Genomic DNA, 20,311 nt, shown 5'->3' on the forward strand with positions numbered 1-20,311 from the left:
ATGTCTTCCTCTCTAATTCAACTCTTGCCACAATTTTGAGAGATTTCAAAGTAAATTTAAAACGTTCATCCAACAGCCGAATCTTTAAATGCCTGGATTTTCACACCAGTGAACTTCTCCTCCATTCTATTTCAATAACATCTCTCCTATGGCCAATTCCTGAAAATTCTGTTTAGCCAAAACCATTCTTAAATCTTAATATTCCACTCATTGAACACAACCATCTACACATTACTTTTGGCCTCATGTTCCCTTGGTCTCTTTATTTTTTCCAAGTTGATACTATGTATTTGAGTGCTTGCTATGTGGCAGACACTGTGCTAAGTACTTTATATGCATTATCTTATTTAATCCTCATAGAAGCCCTATACAGTAGGTACTATTATTATTCTATTTTTATAGGCAGAGAAATTGAGTCACAGAGAGATCACACAGCCAAGTGGTAAATGTTGGATTTGAATATTGACTTTCTACCTGTAAATTCTAAGTACTTATGATGGATACTACTTTATGCATCCATGTTTTCCTTCCTATACCTTTTCACTTTTATAATTCCTCTCAGAAAACATTCAAATATTCACCATTCTCTTCAAGACCACAATTTAACTCCTACACCTCACTGTAGGTGCAGAAGACATTCTCCTATTATGCTGAGAAATATGAAGCAATAAGACATGATTTTCTCAAGCTCCTGTTTCTCTACTGACCCATATTTACAACCAATGCAACTTTTATATATATATATATTTCTTCAGACTCAAAAAATAATGATTTCTCTACTTCTGTCTAAGATCAACCCACCTACCATTACAAATTGCCCAAAATAAATGTTAAAGGATTGGTGGACATCCCTTGATCCTTTACCTCCTCTTGGGCTACTACCCAAACCTGCTTACTCTTCTTATCTAAGCTTTTTGAAAGAATAATCTGCATACAATGCCTGTGCTTCCCGACACTTTTCCTGGTTTCTCAGTCCACTGTCATTTTGTTTCTGCTTTCAACATTCTATTGAAACCAGTCTAGGTAAACTCACCAATAACCCCCTAATTACAAAATCCAATGGGCATTTTCTAGTATTTATCCTAGTGGTCCTCTCTCCTATACTTGACATTGATGATATCTGCATTAATTGTTCTTCTTCCCTGGCTTCTGTGACCCCAAACTGACCTAATTCTTCTCATACTTCTCTGACCACTTCTTTTCTTTCTTTCCTTTTTTAATAAGCTTCTCTTCCTCTTCTAATCCTTAAAAGTTAGTTCAGAGATAGATATAGCGACATGATGTGTTCATATAGAGGATAGGCATGCAAATCAAGGGATTTCACATTGTTTCATTATTCTCTGTTTAGTTGGACACCTCCTTCATAAGCCTGTGATCTCCTTCAGAGAAGGTCTGTCTGACTCCTGCACAGTGTCTGGAAGGCACTAAGGCATCCAAAATACTTATTAAAATAGTATATTTATTTTTAAATCATTATGTAAAGTAGAATATGCTTTTTTCCATAGATATGTCAAATGGCATTTCCCATTTTCATTGTCTTAAAAATGTTAACCCTTCACTTATTCTAACACTTTAAATTCTTATAAGAACTTGGTGAGTTAGGCAAGATGGATATTATCATTCTTGTTCTATGAATAAAGAAACAGATTCAGGGAGCTTGAACAATTTATCTAAGGCTACCTGGTTATTATATACTTGATTCAGACCTAAAATCTAGGTGATTTTCTTTGCATGTTTTTCTAATCCTCATTTAAAAAATTCTTGCATCACTGCATTATCCCTTATTATTTTTCAAACTGTAATATTCACAAGAGCAAGGCATTTGACTCATTTTCCATACTTAAAATCATTAGGAAAGAGAAATAAGGGCAGGGGATGAAAGAAACAGGCGAACTGAATATTAAATAAAATATATTTTAGGAAAAAAACCCCTAAAAGTCATGTATTTGACTGTGCTTTTAAAAACAAAGCTTAATTTGGAATGTGAGAAAATAAGTACAGAATGTACAAAACTTCAAAATCAACCTCAAACCACACATTTCAAAAAGCACAACCCAAAATAGCACTAGATACCAGTATATTACTATTAAATATGTCTTTATGAAATTAGCTCCAAAAAAGTCCCAAGCACGATTTAGAATATTAAATTACAAAGCACATAAGCTAAAGTAATTGCATATTAAAGATCACCAACAGCTACTAAACCGTGCATTAACTCTAAGAGGTACCACATAAATGAACTTTATTTAGATATTTCAATTAAAGCCCCAGGGAGTTGCCACATGGAGCCTAAACAGAGTATCTTAACATTTCTAATTCCCTGGTGATTTAAGTTTATAACTCACCAAAAGGAAAGTATTTTTAGACATAGAGATATTTCACTTAACCTTTGAGGAAAGAGTTTTCTCATATCTGTAAAAAGTGTCCAGTTTAAACGAGTTCAGTATGAATGTTGATCACAATCTATCCAAGGTTTAAATTGCATAGGAAAATACAGGCATGAAAAAAGGAAGCCTGAGAAACAACCATTACTAACACAGGGCTGAATTGCTTAATAAAGCCCCTGAGATGCTGATGAATCCAGCGTGTGTATATTTCTGACCAAGCTACCTAGAGCATCAATTTTATTCTTCAGTCAATGATGGTAGGGAAAATAGAGATTCCCTCTTCTCTTCATTCAGTGCTATATTATTCATTCTGCAATAGTTTTTACTTAGTGACTACCATATGCCAGGCATTTTTCCAGGAATCTAGTGACCCTATGAAGGACACAATGATGCCCTCAAATAGATAAATAGACAAATAAATAAATAAGTAACACACAACACAATATATATAACACAACACACATATATATATACAAACAAATATGTAGTGGGGTATGTGTGTGGTGATAAGTGCTATGAAAACAAAGAGAAGGTTCAGAAGATAGAGAGTGACCAGGAGCTAGTTTACACAAAGTACTCAGGAATGGCTCCCCTGAGGAGGTAGCACTTTAGCAAAAATGTGAATGAAATGAAGGAGCAATGAAAATATCTGAAAATCATGGTCCAAATACAGGGAACAGCAAGTATATTGCATATAACAGGAGACTATATTGCATATAACAGGAGAAGCAAGTAAGCCAAGAATGGAGAGGTGGAGATAGTGATGAAGAAGTTGGCAGGCATAATTTAAATTGGACACTGTAGGCTAATGTGTAGACTTTTGATTTTATTCTAAATGAAATGGAAAACCTATGGAGGGTCTTGAGTGTGGGGATAACATTATTAGACTACTCAACATAGCCATATTTTTACTTTACAAGTCAAACAAAGTATATACATAGATTGATTGATTTGTATAAACATAAGACTTTACAAGAAGTGTTTTAGGACACAACACATGTTAATAGGACACAAGATATATTATAAATCAGTAATTTAAGAAAAATAATTGCCAAGGCATTTTAAGCTGTCCTATCTTAAAATTTTAATATGTTAAGGTATTCTTTATAGTTTTCCCCTCTTCTCAAGTGCTATTTATTTTGATCTGAGATGATTAATCTCTTTTAACTCTTCTATTTTTACCTGAATGTGTTGAAGATGTTTACACGGTGGCATAGTTTTAGAAAGGTTTATCTTTCAATTTGGTTTTTCTCTTTTCCCTTTGGAGACTGAAGCCTTAGGATGTGTAAAGCAGTCCTATTTCTGTTGAAATGGATATCAGCTATTCTTGGTACTAATATAACAAAAGAAAACACTTTTTCTTTACAATATACAGTATTTCTGTTCCCCAAAGTAAGATTTTCCCAAAAATATGACTGATGAATAAAAATTTATATTTATTGCTTGACTATGATGTACCACACACTCTGTTAAGTGTTTTACATGCCTTATCTCATTTCATTTCACATAAATCCTGTTAGGTGGTTAGTATTTTTATCCCCTGGAAACAACTTATATGTTGTTAAGAATGTTGTCTTCTTTACCATAGAATCTCAGTGTCCTAAGAGTGCCTCGAACATAATAGGTGTTTATAAACATCTGTTAAATAAATTGAATATATGACTGAATTTCTATTATACAGATTAAAAAAGCTGCAGTACAGAAAGTTTAAGATACTTGTTCAAGTTTACATAGCTGATACATAGCACAGCCAGGACTCAATGAAGTTCTGCCTGACTCCAAAGTCCTTTCTAATAACCACAGTTTGTTTTGCCTTTGCAAAATCCGTCATGCTCACCTTGTTCTATTTTCCCCATTCTGGATAAACCCATACTACTGATCTCACTCCTGGTTTCAATGTTCTGTAGCCACTTTCCTTAACTGTTCTTAAATTCTTGGTCCTCTAGGATGGTAAAGTCTTTAATGAGACCAGAATTTTTTTCCTTGCCTTAGGTCCTTAACCACTTTTACAGATATTTTTGTACCAGAATTTCTTTCTTTCTTTCTTTCTTTCTTTCTTTCTTTCTTTCTTTCTTTCTTTCTTTCTTTCTTTCTTTCTTTCTTTCTTTCTTTCTTTCTTTCTTTCTTTCTTTCTTCCTTCCTTCCTTCCTTCCTTCCTTCCTTCCTTCCTCCCTCCCTCCCTCCCTCCCTTCCTTCCTTCCTTCCTTCCTTCCTTCCTTCCTTCCTTCCTTTCTTCCTTTCTTTCTTTCTTCCTTTCTTTCTTTTCTTTCTTCCTTTCTTTCCTTTCTTTCCTTTCTTTCTTTCCTCTATCTATCTCTATTTAACTTGGAAGTCTGGTAACCCCCAGAATCATTTTGCAACAAATTTCTGAAACATGAGCCAAGAGTCCATAGTATATATATATATATATCTGAACTCACCATAAAATGCTGCCTGGTAACAGTAAGTAGCAAATCTAGAGAAAACGTATTTTGGGAGAGAAAGGGTATAGCTCAGTGGTATGAGTGCATGCTTGGCATACATGAGGCTCTAGATTCAATCCCCAGTACCTCCTCTAAAAACAAATAAACCTAATTAACTCTCCCTCCAATAAAAACAAAAAAAAAAATTTTAAACCCAAAATTACATTTTGGGAAATGTAATATGATATAACAGATCCCTTTAGATATTTAGTCAAACTTTGATGATTTTAGGAGTTCAGAAAGATGAAAGGTTTATGCGTTTAGAAACATAGCAAGTACAAGAGATAAAAATACATTTGCATTTTGAGGAAATATTTGGAAAGTTTTTAAATAAAATTTTAATAATTTTCAAGGGATGAACTTCATTTTATAGAGTAGAAAGTTAGCTACCCAAAGTTGATTCTAATAATGATACTATAAATAATTTGTAATACAATGTTCTCACTTCAAATCTGACATGAATTCCTTCTAAAGAGTAAGAAAAAGTCACCACAAATATATTTTCAGAAACTTTTAGATTCATGCTTTTGTTTTAAGGTTCTCAATGTTGTGTTTATGCTCTGGCCCATTGTATAGGGGTTGGGTATTTTCTGTTAACCAAAGTATATGTCAATCCACCAGTGGCTAGTTCTTTATATTATAACCTTATTGCTTTATTCATCATACTTAGAGCTTTGATCCCTATTGACAGTGAAAATATTCCTAAAAATACCCATCCACTTCTCTCCATTTCAAGTGCTACTATCCTAGTTTGAGGGTCCCAAAATCTCTCACTGAGACTACAATAGCATCCTCCTGGGACTCTGCTTCTATTGCTTTGCTTCTCTACACGGTGGAAACAATCTTTTCAAATGATAATTTGATATTATTTCCATGGAAGAATCTTCCAAAGGCTCCTTACTATAATTATAATAAAATTCAAACTTTGTTAAGGTTTAATGGCTCTAATCTCTCTAGCTCTATTTCTTATATTTCTCCATCTTACTTTCTTCCCTCTAAACACAATGACCTTAAAAATGCTCAATACATTCTAGCATGAGGGTCTTTTCACTTTCTATCCTACTTCCTTGAAAAAAAAAATCTCAGAATTTCATTTAACTAGCTACTTAGCATTATTAAGGCTTCAGCTAACAAGTCTTGCTTGACTAGCCTAACTAAAGTTGACCTCCGCATCTAATCACTCTTCCTGTTTGCTTTATTTTTTTTCACTTTTTTTATTCAAGTATGGTCAGTTTACAATGTATCAATTTCTGGTGTACAGCATAATGTTTCAGTCATACATATACATACATATATTACTTTTCATATTCTTTTTCATTATGGGTTACCACAAGATATTTAATATAGTTCCCTGTGCTATACAGTAGGACCTTGTTGTTTGTCTATTGTATATGTAGTGGTTAGTATCTGTAAATCTCAAACTCCCAATTTATCCCTCCCCACCTCCTTTCCCCTCTGGTAACTGTAAGTTTGTTTTCTATGTCTATGAGTCTGTTTCTGTTTGTAAAGAAGATCATTTGTGTCTTTTTTTTTTAGATTCCACATATGAGTAATAGCATATATTTTTCTTTCTCTTTCTGGCTAACTTCACTTAGAATGAAAATCTTCAGGTCCATCTGTGTTGCTGCAAATGGCATTATTTTATTCTTTTTTATAGCTGAGTAGTATTCCATTGTATAAATACACCACAACTTCTTTATCCAGTCATCTGTTGATGGACATTTAGGTTGTTTCCATGTCTTTGCTATTGTAAATACTGCTACTATGAACACTGGGGTACATGTATCTTTTCAAATTAGCATTCCCTCCAGATATATGACCAGGAGTGGGATTGCTGGATCATGTGGTAAATCTATTTTTTGTTTTTGAGGAATCTCCATACTGTTTTCCATAATGGTTGCACCAGACTACAATCCCACCAACAGTATAGGAGGGTTCCCTTTTATCCACACCCTCTCCAGCATTTATCATTTGTGGACTTTTTAATGACGGCCATTCTGACTGGTGTGAGGTGATACCTTATTGTAGTTTTGATTTGCTTTTCTCTGATAATTAGTGATATTGAACATTTTTTCATGTGCCTATCGGCCATTTGTATGTCTTCACTGGAAAACTGCTTATTTAGTTCTTCTGCCTATTTTTGGATTGGTTTGTTCTTTTTTTTATTGAGTTATATGAGCTATTTATATATTCTGGAAATTAAGCCCTTGTCAGTTACATCATTTGCAAATATTTTCTCCCATTCCATAGAGTATCTTTTTGTTTATGGTTTCCTTTGCTATATAAAAGCTTGTAAGTTTACTTAGGTCCCATTTGTTTATTTTTGCTTTCATTTCTATTGCCTGGGTAGACTGCCCTAGGAAAACATTACTAAGATTTATGTCATAAAATGTTTTGCCTATGTTTTCTTCTAGGAGATTTATAGCGTTTTGTCTTATGTTTAAGTTTTTAAGCCATTTTGAGTTTATTTTTGTATATGATTTGACATAGTGTTCTAACTTCGTTGATTAACATGTGGCTGTCCAGTTTTCCCAACACCACTTGCTGAAGAGACAGTCTTTTCTCTATTGTATATTCTTGCCTCCTTTGTCAAAGATTAATTGACTATAAGCCCATTTGCTTTATAACATATTTTGCTCTCTGAAAATTTTATTTTTACAATTTTATTTTATGTCACCCCCATATACACTAAAATATAAGATTTAATATGTTAGGCATTTTCTATATTTGCTCAATGTTGTAGTTCTAATACATAAAAAGCCATCACAAAGTAGGTATTCAAATATATTAAATACTATCAGGCTACTAGAATGGCTCTTAGAAATGTAGAGAAAGCAGTTAACCTCACTAAGTGAAGTAGAAATGGCAAAACAGTCATGGAAGTACATGAAATAATAGATCAAAAGGCTTAGAGAATTAATCATGTTAGAGTAGATATGTAAGGCCAGAAAACTACAAGATAATTGTGTTCTATTGGTGGGCCTGGAAGAGACATCATTTATCAAGCAATAAAAAACTTTCTAGTAAGAGGGGCACCAGCATCACTGAGAAACTCAGTTGTGACAGTGGGAGATGCTATTAAGAATGGATTCCCTGCTTTACCATCAGAAGCAAGATGAGTATAATTATTATGAGTAGAGAGTCAGAGCAGTATGGGAGGGGGTGTGATCTTCAGAGAACAATGGAGATTGTTATTAGCAGTATAGTGCCCTATACTGCGGAAACTATGAAATTAAAAGAAATCAAGTTTGACTGAGGGTAGCTGCCTCAATAAAAATGTCATGATCTTTTGTCCAGTTTCTAGAGCAGAGCCTATAACCCATTGTTTGAAGAAGATGCCAAGTCCCCATGAGGAAGAAACTTGCAATGTGTTGGCAAGTGTATATAGTAATGATTCTGCTAATCATTCCTCAAAGAGGCCTATGACTGTTTCCTCTTATAAGAGTATACTATGCATAGGGAAACACCAAACATTTTGGGGACTGTTGGGCACAGAGTCTGAATTGACATCAATACTTAGGGACACAAGGTGTCATTTATGGCCCCTCAGATGGAGTGGGGATATAAGTAGACCAGGTAATAAATTTAGGAGTCTTGGTCTAGGTCTGGTTCACAGTGAGTCTACTGGGTCCACAGCCAGCCATTGGTCATTTTCATAATCCATGAATGTATAATTGAAATGGATATACTTGGTAGTTGGCAGGTGGCTCTATATTGGTTCTTTGGGTTAGAGTGCTTATATTAGAGAAGGCCAATTGAAAATCTCTGAAACTATCTACTTCCCCACACAAGACAAGATAGGACAATATTGTCTCCTAGGGAGTAGTATAGATTAATGCCAACCATACAGACCTAAAGAATAGAGGGGTGTTGATCCTCATTATATCTCTATTTAATTCACCAGTCTGAGTATAGCCCATGCAAAAACCAGTTGATCCTAAAAGATGACAGTGGAGTATGATAAATTCAAGTATGTAGTAGCTCCATTTTCAGCTGTTGTGCCAGTTGTGATGTTGTTGATAGAACAGGTTAACAAGGCCTTCAGGTACCTGGTATGTGGTCATAGTTAGGGCAAATATGTTCTTTTCAATCCTGATCAGAAAATAAGATAGAAGCAGATCTCATTCATTTGGGGTGGACTATGGTGTACATTTATAGTCTTGCCCTATGTCTGTGTTAACTTTCTCACTCCCTGTCATAAAATAGTCTGATGATATCTGGACATGTATATTGATTTCCTAGAACCACCTACTTTTTTTAATGCTTATAAATCTGATTAAATAGCACTTTGTTTAGATTTTTCCTAAGTGCCCTACTACGCTAGAATATAAGCTCCATGAAGGTAGGAAAAATAGGTCTTTTTCATCCCCTAGCACGGTGCCTGACCCATAGCTGGCACTCCATCAATAGTTTTTAATGAACCAGGTAAAAGAGTAAAGAATGATTTACAAAAGCACAAACTCGGCAATTTCTTGGAAGACAGGCACAAATCAATGTTCACTAAACATTTTGTGTCTAATAACTGAAGAAGAAAGACAAATAGAAAAAGGTAGGAAAACATATAGAGAGGTTTTGATCAGGATACATTTTCTCATAAAATACCTAAAAATACTTTTGCGCAAAGTGAAAAGCATAAATGAAATGTATACCAGGTGGTGCAAGTCAAAAAATTCTTCATAAAGCACATAAATATATCTTAATATAGTTACCTCAATGTATTCAATAATAACATTGCTATTTACTTATGCAGAATGAGGGGAACTGATTTTTTAAAATACATGTTCAAACTATATTTTTCCCTATGCTATTTATCCAAACACTCATGAGTAGATCAAACAGGCAAAACCTAAGAAACAAAAGTAAAATTGAGTTTATAATTTTATAGGGAATATCATCAATATAGATTCACACCTGGCTCATTCAGGTTTTAAGCAGCAAGGCATTTCAACTCAACTATGTCTCAAAATAGATAAAATCTTTCCCCTTCAATAGAATAATATGCCAAATAGCATGTTAAAGATAATTGAATCAACTGATCATGTTTTTCTATTTACCATCAAACAATCATTTCACTGACTTTAAAACCAATGGAAATGGAAACATATGTGCATGATATTTAAAGTTTATTTCATATTATTAACACATAGCCTATGCCTGTGAAAAAAAATTCATCTCCTTTCTAATACTGCTCTTATGACCCTACCAAGATTAGAGGTAAAATATGACAAATACACTGATCATCAGATTACACCAGAATATAGTGAAAATTTACATCTGCTCTGACAGGACTAGACAAAGAGAACAGAATTTATCTGTGAGTAGTGCTTCACACAGGTCTGGCCAAGTAGTTGCTTCAGAAATACTTTAACTTGATTTGTTTGACTACCTAGGGACAAATGGATATATATCTGATTGATTTTTTAACTAAAAGAACACGGTTTTGCTCCAAAAAGTACTTTTTTATATATGTGTGCTCTTAAGTACCTCTAGAATTGTCCTTACATCATTGTTGTTAAAATTCTCATGTTTCTCTTCTACCTTCAGTGGAAGCAACTCACTTTATGTTGAGATCTGCTTTTCTCCCTCAAGTGTCTAAGTACTCTTAAGTGGTTTGCAGTTTTGTTTTGTTTTGTTTTTTTCTTTGCCAGCTAATGGATTTGTGCTCTTTTATTACCCATATAAGTCAGGTTGCTGGGTGCTCTCAGCCTGCACTACACAAACAAGTGGTTGAAGGTAGAGTAGTTCCTACTCCTGTGATCTGACTAAATACTCATGACAAACCACTCTTTCAGCTGAGGGTCTGAGAAAAAGGTCCTATTCTCAGGCCTCTCCAAGTTCAAGTAGCAGCCCTTTCCTAATTACAGGAACCAAAATCCATTTGCCTCACAAGGGCAGGACACCTACAGGTTTACTCGGATAAAAACCTTGGCAAGGTTGTTCTAAGAATACCAAAGTAAGCCGAAGAATTTGTAGGTTCATCACTTAATGGAAGAGATTCATGAGCCTCAGTAAAATAAGCTTTCTGGGGACTCCAGAAGTCCTAAATTTCACTTAAGCCCTCATGGAGAAGCAAGCCTAATATTCTGCTACTTCCCCTAGAGTCTCCAAAGCACAAAATCACGAACAAAAATAAGAAACTAGATCTCCAGTCTCTCTCTCTCTTTTTCTCTTGCTCATGTGCATGTGCACACACACCCTCAATAAAAAGAAAATAATACAAGAGGCTCAGAGGACAGATACAGGATATCAAGCACATGAATAATAAAATTTCCAAAAGGAAATAAAGGAATAAGTGGAGGAAGAGTAATAATTAAACATAGAATAAAAGATTATTCCAAGATAAAGAAAAACCTGAGAGTAGGTTGAAAATTTTCACTGAATAACAGGTAAGATTTATGAAGGAAAAAAATGTAGCTATCTCCCAGTGAATTTTCTGAATTGAAAGATGAAAAGAAAATATTACATGCTTACCAAAGGAAAGAATAGCCTACAAAGAAAACAAAATCAGGCCATTATAGGAACTCTCAGCTGCAAGATGAGACTGGAAGCTAGAGGACAAAGGGATGATCCACAAACCACTGACATAAAAGGTTTGTAATCAAAGACTATTATATCTAGCCAAATTATATTCATCTGTAAAGGCAGAAAAGTTTTTAAGAACACTTAAGCATTTATATATATCATTAATGGCATGAACTCTAATCTAAGAAAATATGTGAGAAAATGTTATAAAAGCTAATTTAGTTAGAACAGGGAAATCAACAGAAGCGAAAGAACAATTTGTAGACAAATTAGTGATAAATGTGTTTCTTAAGGTATTATAATTTAGATTAATGTTTTTATGTAACTGAGAATTTATAGTACACAGGTTAAATAAGATTCCTGAAACAGAAAAGAAACATATAAAGGAAAATGTAATAAAAGCCTGGTACTAATTTTTTTAAAACTATCTTAGAAATCCCCTACGGTTGTGTGAAGATAAGAAAAAATCACATCTGGGAAGTAAGTATTTGTAAACAGTTAAATTTCATCTGGGAAGGAGAAATGGGCAAGTAAGGCATTTTATTGGAATGCTGATTTATTATTTTACTTTGATATGTATGTGTTTGTTTGAATATCAGTTTTGAGAATGGAAAGGTAACCAACTGCATAATTAAAAAGCATAGTAGAATGTCAAATTTAGCAAGAAAGAAGAAGTAATAAACAAAATCTTGATCAATTAAGCAAAAATAAGAACAGAGGAAAACAACAACAAAATAAATAGCAAATATAAAATAAGATTCAGGGAAGAAAACCAAATCTATCAGCTATTGCATTAAGTATGAAATGCCTAATCTACATATTTTAGAATAAAAAAGTCATATGAAGTTAAAAGCAATATCTAAGCATAAGATTTTTCAAGAAATATATCTAAAACAAAGTGAAAAAGTGTTTAACAATTTTAAATGGACTATTACATTATAAGCAAATATAAATGAAGGGCAGCAGAAGGGTTACCATTATTATCATAAAAAGTCGACTCCATAGTCTAACAGCATTAAACAGAAAAAAAGATGGACATTAACTTTATGTATGTGAAATATAAGCTAGAGAGATCAGTCAACAAGTAAACAAGAATATAAGGATTTGAAAATACATGCAACAAGTTCAATTATACAAATTTTTTTCTCCTACAAACAGAAAGCATATATTATTCTTATAATCCTAAAATATTTACATAAATTATATGTTTATCCATTTAAAAAGTTAATAAATTCAGCAAAGTAAAACTTTTAGAGGATACATTTGCTAATCATTATAATGTAAAAATTAATAAAAGTAACCTGAGCTACATGAAAATTAATAAATACATCCCCACTAACCCCTGATCAAGTGACTAAAAACAAAAATTACAAGCTGTCTGTAAATTTATGAAAAAAGAACCATTTTTATAACCTATGAGATACACCTAAAATTTGAAATTTACATGGTGTTTTAAAACTTCAAACTGAGAATAAAGTATTAATCTAAGACATTATAAAAAGAATATCAACAAAAAACATATGAAACAGGAAAAAAGGCATAAAGAAATATTTAATTAAATATTCTGAAAGATAGTAGAACAGATAAATAATACTAAAAACTTGTTCTTCAAAATAAAACTTTGAACAACTTAAAGTCTTTCAATATTAGAAATAAAACATGTGTAATCACTATAGCTATAAAAGGGGATATAAGTATTAAGGGACTATTACTGATGGTTTCATAGCAAAAATTAATGACATTCACACAAGAAAAACAGAAAAAAGAAAAACCAACAAGTAACCATAGATATTATTAGAAAGATCATGAAAGTTCTATTAGGAAAGATCAAGGTAGCAGAGTAAGAGGGCTTGGAGCTTACATCCTCCCACAAACACATCAAAAATACATCTACATGTGGAATAATTTTTACTGAAAACTAACCAGTAACAGGCAGAAGGACTCATGCACAACCAAGAGTGTAAGAAAGATACATACATAATTGGGGAAAAAAAGCAGCTGTATTGGGACCTGTGCTTTCTGAGATTCAGAAGAAAAGGGAGATGGCATGGGTGAATACCATTCTGGATTGAGTGGTAAGAGCTACAGACTCTGTGTCCCAGTCCTCGGAGTACCATGCATAGAGACAAGCCCTCTTGGCTGGTTGGAGAACCATTAAGACAGAAAGGCTAGAGAAGCCTAGAATCTACTTGTGAGGAGCACATGGGTGCTGGCTTGCCACCAGCAGGGTGGAGATAGTTCTGCCGTAGCAACTGGCAGGTTTTTGGCAACTACATCACTGGGCTCCCCAGCCCAAGCCAAGTGAATGCCTCAGCTCCGCTCACTCCAAGTCACAGCACACTAAATCTGGAGCAATCATGACCAGGGAAAAGACACGATAGTGGGCTGTGTCTGAGCAGAAGCACAGACACCTACATAGGTTACACAGCATCCACTGGAACTCAAATGTCTAAATGGGTATTATTCAATGAGTACAATGTTAGTTTACCAAAAAAATCAATCAATGTAATTGTATACATTAAGAGGATAAAGATGAAAAATGTAAGTGCTTGATTACTATTTATTTCTGATTTCTTAATCTAATAGAGGGTATTTACATACAATGTATAGCAAGGATGATACTTAGTGAGATATTGAAAGCACTCTACTTTCTATCAAGTATGAGACAAAAATATCAAGTATCACCTACCCTATCTAGTCAACTTTATACTGGAGAGTCTAGCTAGTATAAGAATTGGAAAGGCTGAAGTAAAGCTCTCATCACTCATAGTCAATACGATTGCTTATGAAAAAATCCAAAAGAAATTACAGGTAAACTGTTAGAACTAATAATTAATAATTTTGATGCTTGTGGATAAAAGGTTGATAAACAATAAATCAATTATATTTCTATGTTGTTTTTCTATTTTTTAGCAAGTAAAAATATAAAATCAAATTTAATAACAATATATTCACAGAAGCATAAAATAAAAAGGACCTAAAAAAATCAAACACAAGATGTGCAAGAGTCCTACACAGTAAACTGCAAAAACAAAATCATTGAAATAAAGATAAATGGGTCCTACTTAAACTTACAAGCTTTTGCACAGCAAAAGAAACCATAAGCAAAACAAATGACAGCCTACAGAATGGGAGAAAATATTTGCAAATGATGTAACTGACAAGGGCTTAATTTCAGAATATATAAACAGCTCATACAACTTAATAACAAAAAACAAACAACCCAAGCCAAAAATGGGCAGAAAACCTAAACAATCAATTCTCCAATGAAGACATACAAATGGCCAATAGGTACATGAAAAAATGCTCAGTATCACTAATTATCAGAGAAATGCAAATCAAAACGATAATGAGGTATCACCTCACACCAGTCAAAATGGCCATCATTCAAAAGTCCATGAACGATAAATGTTGGAGAGGGTGTGGAGAAAAGGGAACCCTCCTACACTACTGGTGGGAATGTATTTGGTGCAGCCATTATGGAAAACAGTATGGAGATTCCTCAAAAAACTAAAAATAGACTTACCATATGATTCAACAATCCCTCTTCTGAGTATATATCCAGAGGGTATTCTAAGTTGAAAAGATACATGCACCCCAATGTTCATAGCAGCACTATGTACAATAGCCAAGACATGGAAGCAACCTAAATGTCCAACAGATGACTGGATAAAGAAGAGGTGGTATATTTATACAATGGAACACTACTCAGCTATAAAAAAGAATAAAATAGTGCTGTTTGCAGCAACATGGATGGATCTGGAGATCATTATTCTAAGTGGAGTAAGCCAAAAAGAGAAAGAAAAATACCATATAATATCACTCATATGTAGAATCTGAAAAAACAAAAAGGAAAAAAAGGACACTATGAACTCATCTACAAAGCAGAAACAGACTCGCAGACATAGTAAACAATCTTATGGTTACTGGGGAAAGGGGGTGAGAAGGGATAAATTTGGGAGTTAGAGATTTACAAATGTTAGCCACTATATATAAAAATAGATTTTTAAAGATTTCTGCTGTATAGCACAGGGAACTATGTTTAATATCTTGTGATAACAGTTATTAAAAAAATGAAAACAAATATATGTGTATATGCATGACTGGGACATTTTGCTGTACACCAGAAATTGATACATTGTAACTGACAGTACTTCAATTTAAAAAGAAAGAAAGATAACTTAAATGTTTATAGAGATTTACCATGTTTTTACATTAGAATGTTCAATATTTAAATATGCAAATCCTTCTCAAATTGATACATACATTCAGTGAAGTCCCTTTCAAAATTTCAGCACCTATTTTTATGTAAAATGACAAGTTGATTCAAATATTTATGTGTAAATTTTAAAATAGCCCAAAATAGCCAATACCATCTTCAAAAGAACAAATCTGGGGAATTTAAACTACAAAAACATCTGAAGTGGACAATCTAGACAGCGTTTACACAGGACCTACTACAAAGATCATTCTAAATTGTGAAATGCTAGTATTTTCATTAAAAACAAAAATGAGACAGGGATGTTTGTTACTGTTGTACAGTAATTTAGAAGTTCTAAGGTTAAAATTAAAACCCTTGGTAGATAATTAAAAAATAAGAAAAAATTATCTAATGTTTGGTAATTATGTGATCATATACTAAAAAAGGGATGTAACTTTTAGAAATGCTATTAGAATTAATAATTTGGTAGATTAATGGATAAAAAATATCTAAAAATCAATAGCTTTTCTCTATGTTATCAATAATCAAGTAAAATGATGTTGGTAATACTCCATTTGTAAGCATGGTCAAAGTTATAAAATATACAGGAATGTATTTCATAGGAAATCAGAAGTACATTTAAATATACGAGTTTATACTGTATCGCACAGGCACCCATATTCAATATCTTGTAGTAAGCTATAATGCAAAAGAATATTAAAAGGATATATGTGTGTACATGTATGACTGAAACATTATGCTGTACACCAGAAATTGACACAACATTGTAAGCTGACTATACTTCAATAAAAATAAATTTTGGAAAAAAAGTACATTCCAAATCTATTTAAGAGTTTAAAAGAACATAAAATTAGCCCTAAAATGTAGGGATACATATTCATGGATGGGAAGATTTGATAGCATAAAATGTCAGTCTTTCCAAAATTTATTTATTTACTTAATACTATTCTGATCAAAATCTCAATGATTATTTTTCATCTTATTTTTAAATTAAATTGAGCTGGTTTAAGTTACTATGGAAAAATAAATTGGAATGGTCAAGGAAAGTATGTAAACATACATATCCATTTATTTTATCTAAAGATTGATGTATAAATACACATGATAATATATTTTAGATAGAGCTATCTATATTCAATAGGTGTGTATATATACCTATATATGTGTATATACACACACACACACACATAGATACACACATAAACTTCACAGCAAAAGAAGTATAGTATTGACAGAGAACTAGACAAATAGGTCAATAGATCATTTAAGGAGAATAAATTGACCTAAAATTGGTCTAAATGTCTGTGGGAAATTAAGTTTTGTACAGTGCTATTTCAATTTAGTAGGAAAAGAATGTTTAATTTAATTAATGGAATTAGCATGATAGCCTACCATTTTGAATAAAAAAGATCTCTTCTGGGTAATAGAATTGAAAAACAAATTCCAGAAGAATTTTATGGGTATTGGTGTGTGTGTTAAAGTAACATCTAAGTAAATGTTTTCATAATCTTGGAGTGGGAAAATCTTCCCAAACAAGTCAGAAAGATCAGAATACATAAAAAGAAGAAAGATATATTTAATTTCATAATAAAAAATAATAAAGGCAAAAGATATAAAAAATGAAGCAAAAAAAAGAAACATATACACTCAAATGCTTGTATATATCATTTACAAAGGATCAATTTCCCTAGTATATGAAGTTCCTATATATTACTAAGAAAATAAAACAGACCAACTATTAAATAGGGCTAAGACAATACATTCTTGTAAGAAAAAATATTTCATATATGTATATATTTCATATATATGAAAATATAAAGTAACTCACTAATAGGGAAATGAAAATTAAAACAACTGTGAGAACCATATTTTATTTATCAGATTGGCAAAATTAAGAAATCAGTGGCATTTATTCTTGGAGAAATATGGGGAAATAATAACTCTTACATATTGCTTTGGGGGTGTATCAATCACTGTAATATTTTTGAAAAGGATATACTAGCAATGTCACTCACAATGCATAAATTTGTCCCTACAGAAATAAAAGCACAAGCCTATAAATATATGTGTACAAAAATTTTTTAGCATTGTATTTAATGCTAGGAAAAAATAAATCAATTTAACTATTCATTAGTATGAATCACTAAATTATGGAACATCCATATTATTTTAAAAATGTCTTAGATCTGTATCTAGCATTCTGGAGGGATGTCCATAATATATTGTTGACTGAGAAACGCAAGCTACAGAATAATGTATACATTATGAATATGCTTTTAAACATAGGCAACCACAAAATCGCATATAAATATAATTACATATGTTTATGCTTATAAGAACATGGAGAAATGTGTTGAGAGGATGAGAAAGGTTGTTGGCATAGTTTTTAATTTATCTGTGCATTGTTTCACTAGTTACAATGAGTACATATTACTCTTGTACTTAATATAAATTAACAAAGGGGAAGAAACCTAGAAATCATTACCTTATGTGATAGACTGCACCGCCAGTTTTGAGCGCCTGCTGCAGTGAGATTTATTCAGTGATGCAGCAGCCTGTCTAAAATGTTTATATTCTAAAATAATACTGCAGCACTTTACCTCCACAGTTACTCTGAGTGTTGATATTTCATTAGAAACTACCATAGGAAACTTGTAAAACTCTGAAAATAAGTAAGTTCCCAGTGTATGGAAATTCAGCAAATGTGCTATTTCAAGGAGAAATTTTCTAATTATTTCTTTATCAATATAGTTTAAAATAAATTACAACCAACTAGTTTCATTGCCTTAAAAATTACAAGTTCACTTAGGTACTTAGATCTTCAATAAAAAATTAGCTTACTTCTTACCATTTAATAGCTGCTTTCTGGTTTTGAAATAGAATCTTCATAATTTATATGCTTTAAAAATAATATCCCACACACAAATTATGCATAGTACAATCAAATCACTTTCATATTGAGTGATATAAAAATGATAATTCTGTTTCTTGAGTATCAGAAATACAGGCATGGCTTTAAATAAGACAATTGCTTCAATCTTTACTGCAGATCAGAAAGTTAATGGGCATATGAAATAGCTGTATTAGTACAAAAGACTTTAATGAACTCAAGTCAACATTCAAAAAATTTAATGATCTGCACGAAGGAACCAATGTAGTCTTTTTGAGCTTATTTTTATGAATATGAACAAATGACCAATCTGGCCTGACATGATAATCTTTATAACAATATGAAATATAATACACACTTAAACCAAACATAAGGTTATATCAATAACTCACACATTATGAAGCTGAAAATTAGGTTTTGACACGATACTTAATTGTTAAAACTAAGAGGCATGATCGAGTTATGATGATTCATTACCTCTGGAAAAGCCTTATTTTAAAGGACCACTCTGCTTAAGAAGGTAGTGTAAAACTTTTCTTTGATTTTAGTATTGTAATGACATAAATAAAATCAATATAATATTATTGGTGATTATGTAGTATTGAAAGCTGATGCGATTTTAAATTGTGGTCAAATTTGTAATCACTCTGCTTTTTCCTCTCCATTCATTCAAATAAGATCATCATAAAGTCTCATCATTATAACTCAGCTTTAAAAAGGCCTACATCTCATAATTCCTTAAACCTCATTCTACAATATCATCCATTCAACAAAGAGTTATTGAGCTCCAAATATACACCAGGTGGTACTTTGGCATTGATAGAAATAAAAACCATCCATTTTCTTAAGAAGCTTATTATGCCTTCTGAAGATGGAGAGGCTCCCATGGAAACCTAGGAGAGCTACAAAGATAACAAGCATCTGAATGTATATGAACCTATCAAAGCAGTTGATATAATCCGTAAGAAATTCATGCCTTGACTTATTCAAATAGCTTTCAAGTGAGCCCAAGTGACCTTGAAATAAACACCCTTCTTTCCATCCAGCCACATCAATTCAAACAGTGCAACTCACATGGCTTCCCAGGAAAGATTTCTCAACTGTAATATCAAAATAATTCATAGATTCCTCGGGCTCTGGCTACTCGACACCATAGTCAGACTGATTAACTAGATCAAAGAGAGGCCTGCGATACGACCCCACAAGTAGGAGTGTGCTTTACATGAAGCCAATTTCTTTCACAGCCTTGATATATCAAGGCATTTGCTCATCCTAGTAAATAAGCTCACATGTCTACCTATCATTTGTTGCCTGTCTCAAGAATTCAGTGTCAGTGTGTGATATATAATATGGCAGAATTTAACAGAAAGATTTTTATTTATGTCTGATAAAGTTTTCTTTAAACCATACAGAATATACCAAGATGCATGTATAATCTAAGCCGCAAGTACAATTACAATCTGTATACTGGCAAATCAAAAAGCATGAGATGATCCTTCTCTACCTCCATCCTCTCCTAAATAGAGGTCACTAAGTTGACCCAATTATAAACTCTAACAGCATTTTAAAAAATATTTGATTTATTTATTATTGTATCATTAAAAAAATTAATTGGCTGGGGAGATAATTAGGTTTTGTTTTATTTTTAGAGGAGGTACTGGGGATTGAACCCAGGACCTCAAGCATGCTAAGCATGCACTCTGCCTCTTGAGCTATACCCTACCCCCTCTAACAGCATTTTAACGGGGGTATGAAAGGATGTTTTGCCTTCAATTCCTGCAGGGTGTCAAGTGTGCAGTTGTAACACTTGAGGTTCTCCAGTGGACAT

This window comes from Vicugna pacos, chromosome X (assembly GCF_048564905.1).
Source record: "Vicugna pacos chromosome X, VicPac4, whole genome shotgun sequence".
NCBI lineage: Eukaryota > Metazoa > Chordata > Mammalia > Artiodactyla > Camelidae > Vicugna > Vicugna pacos.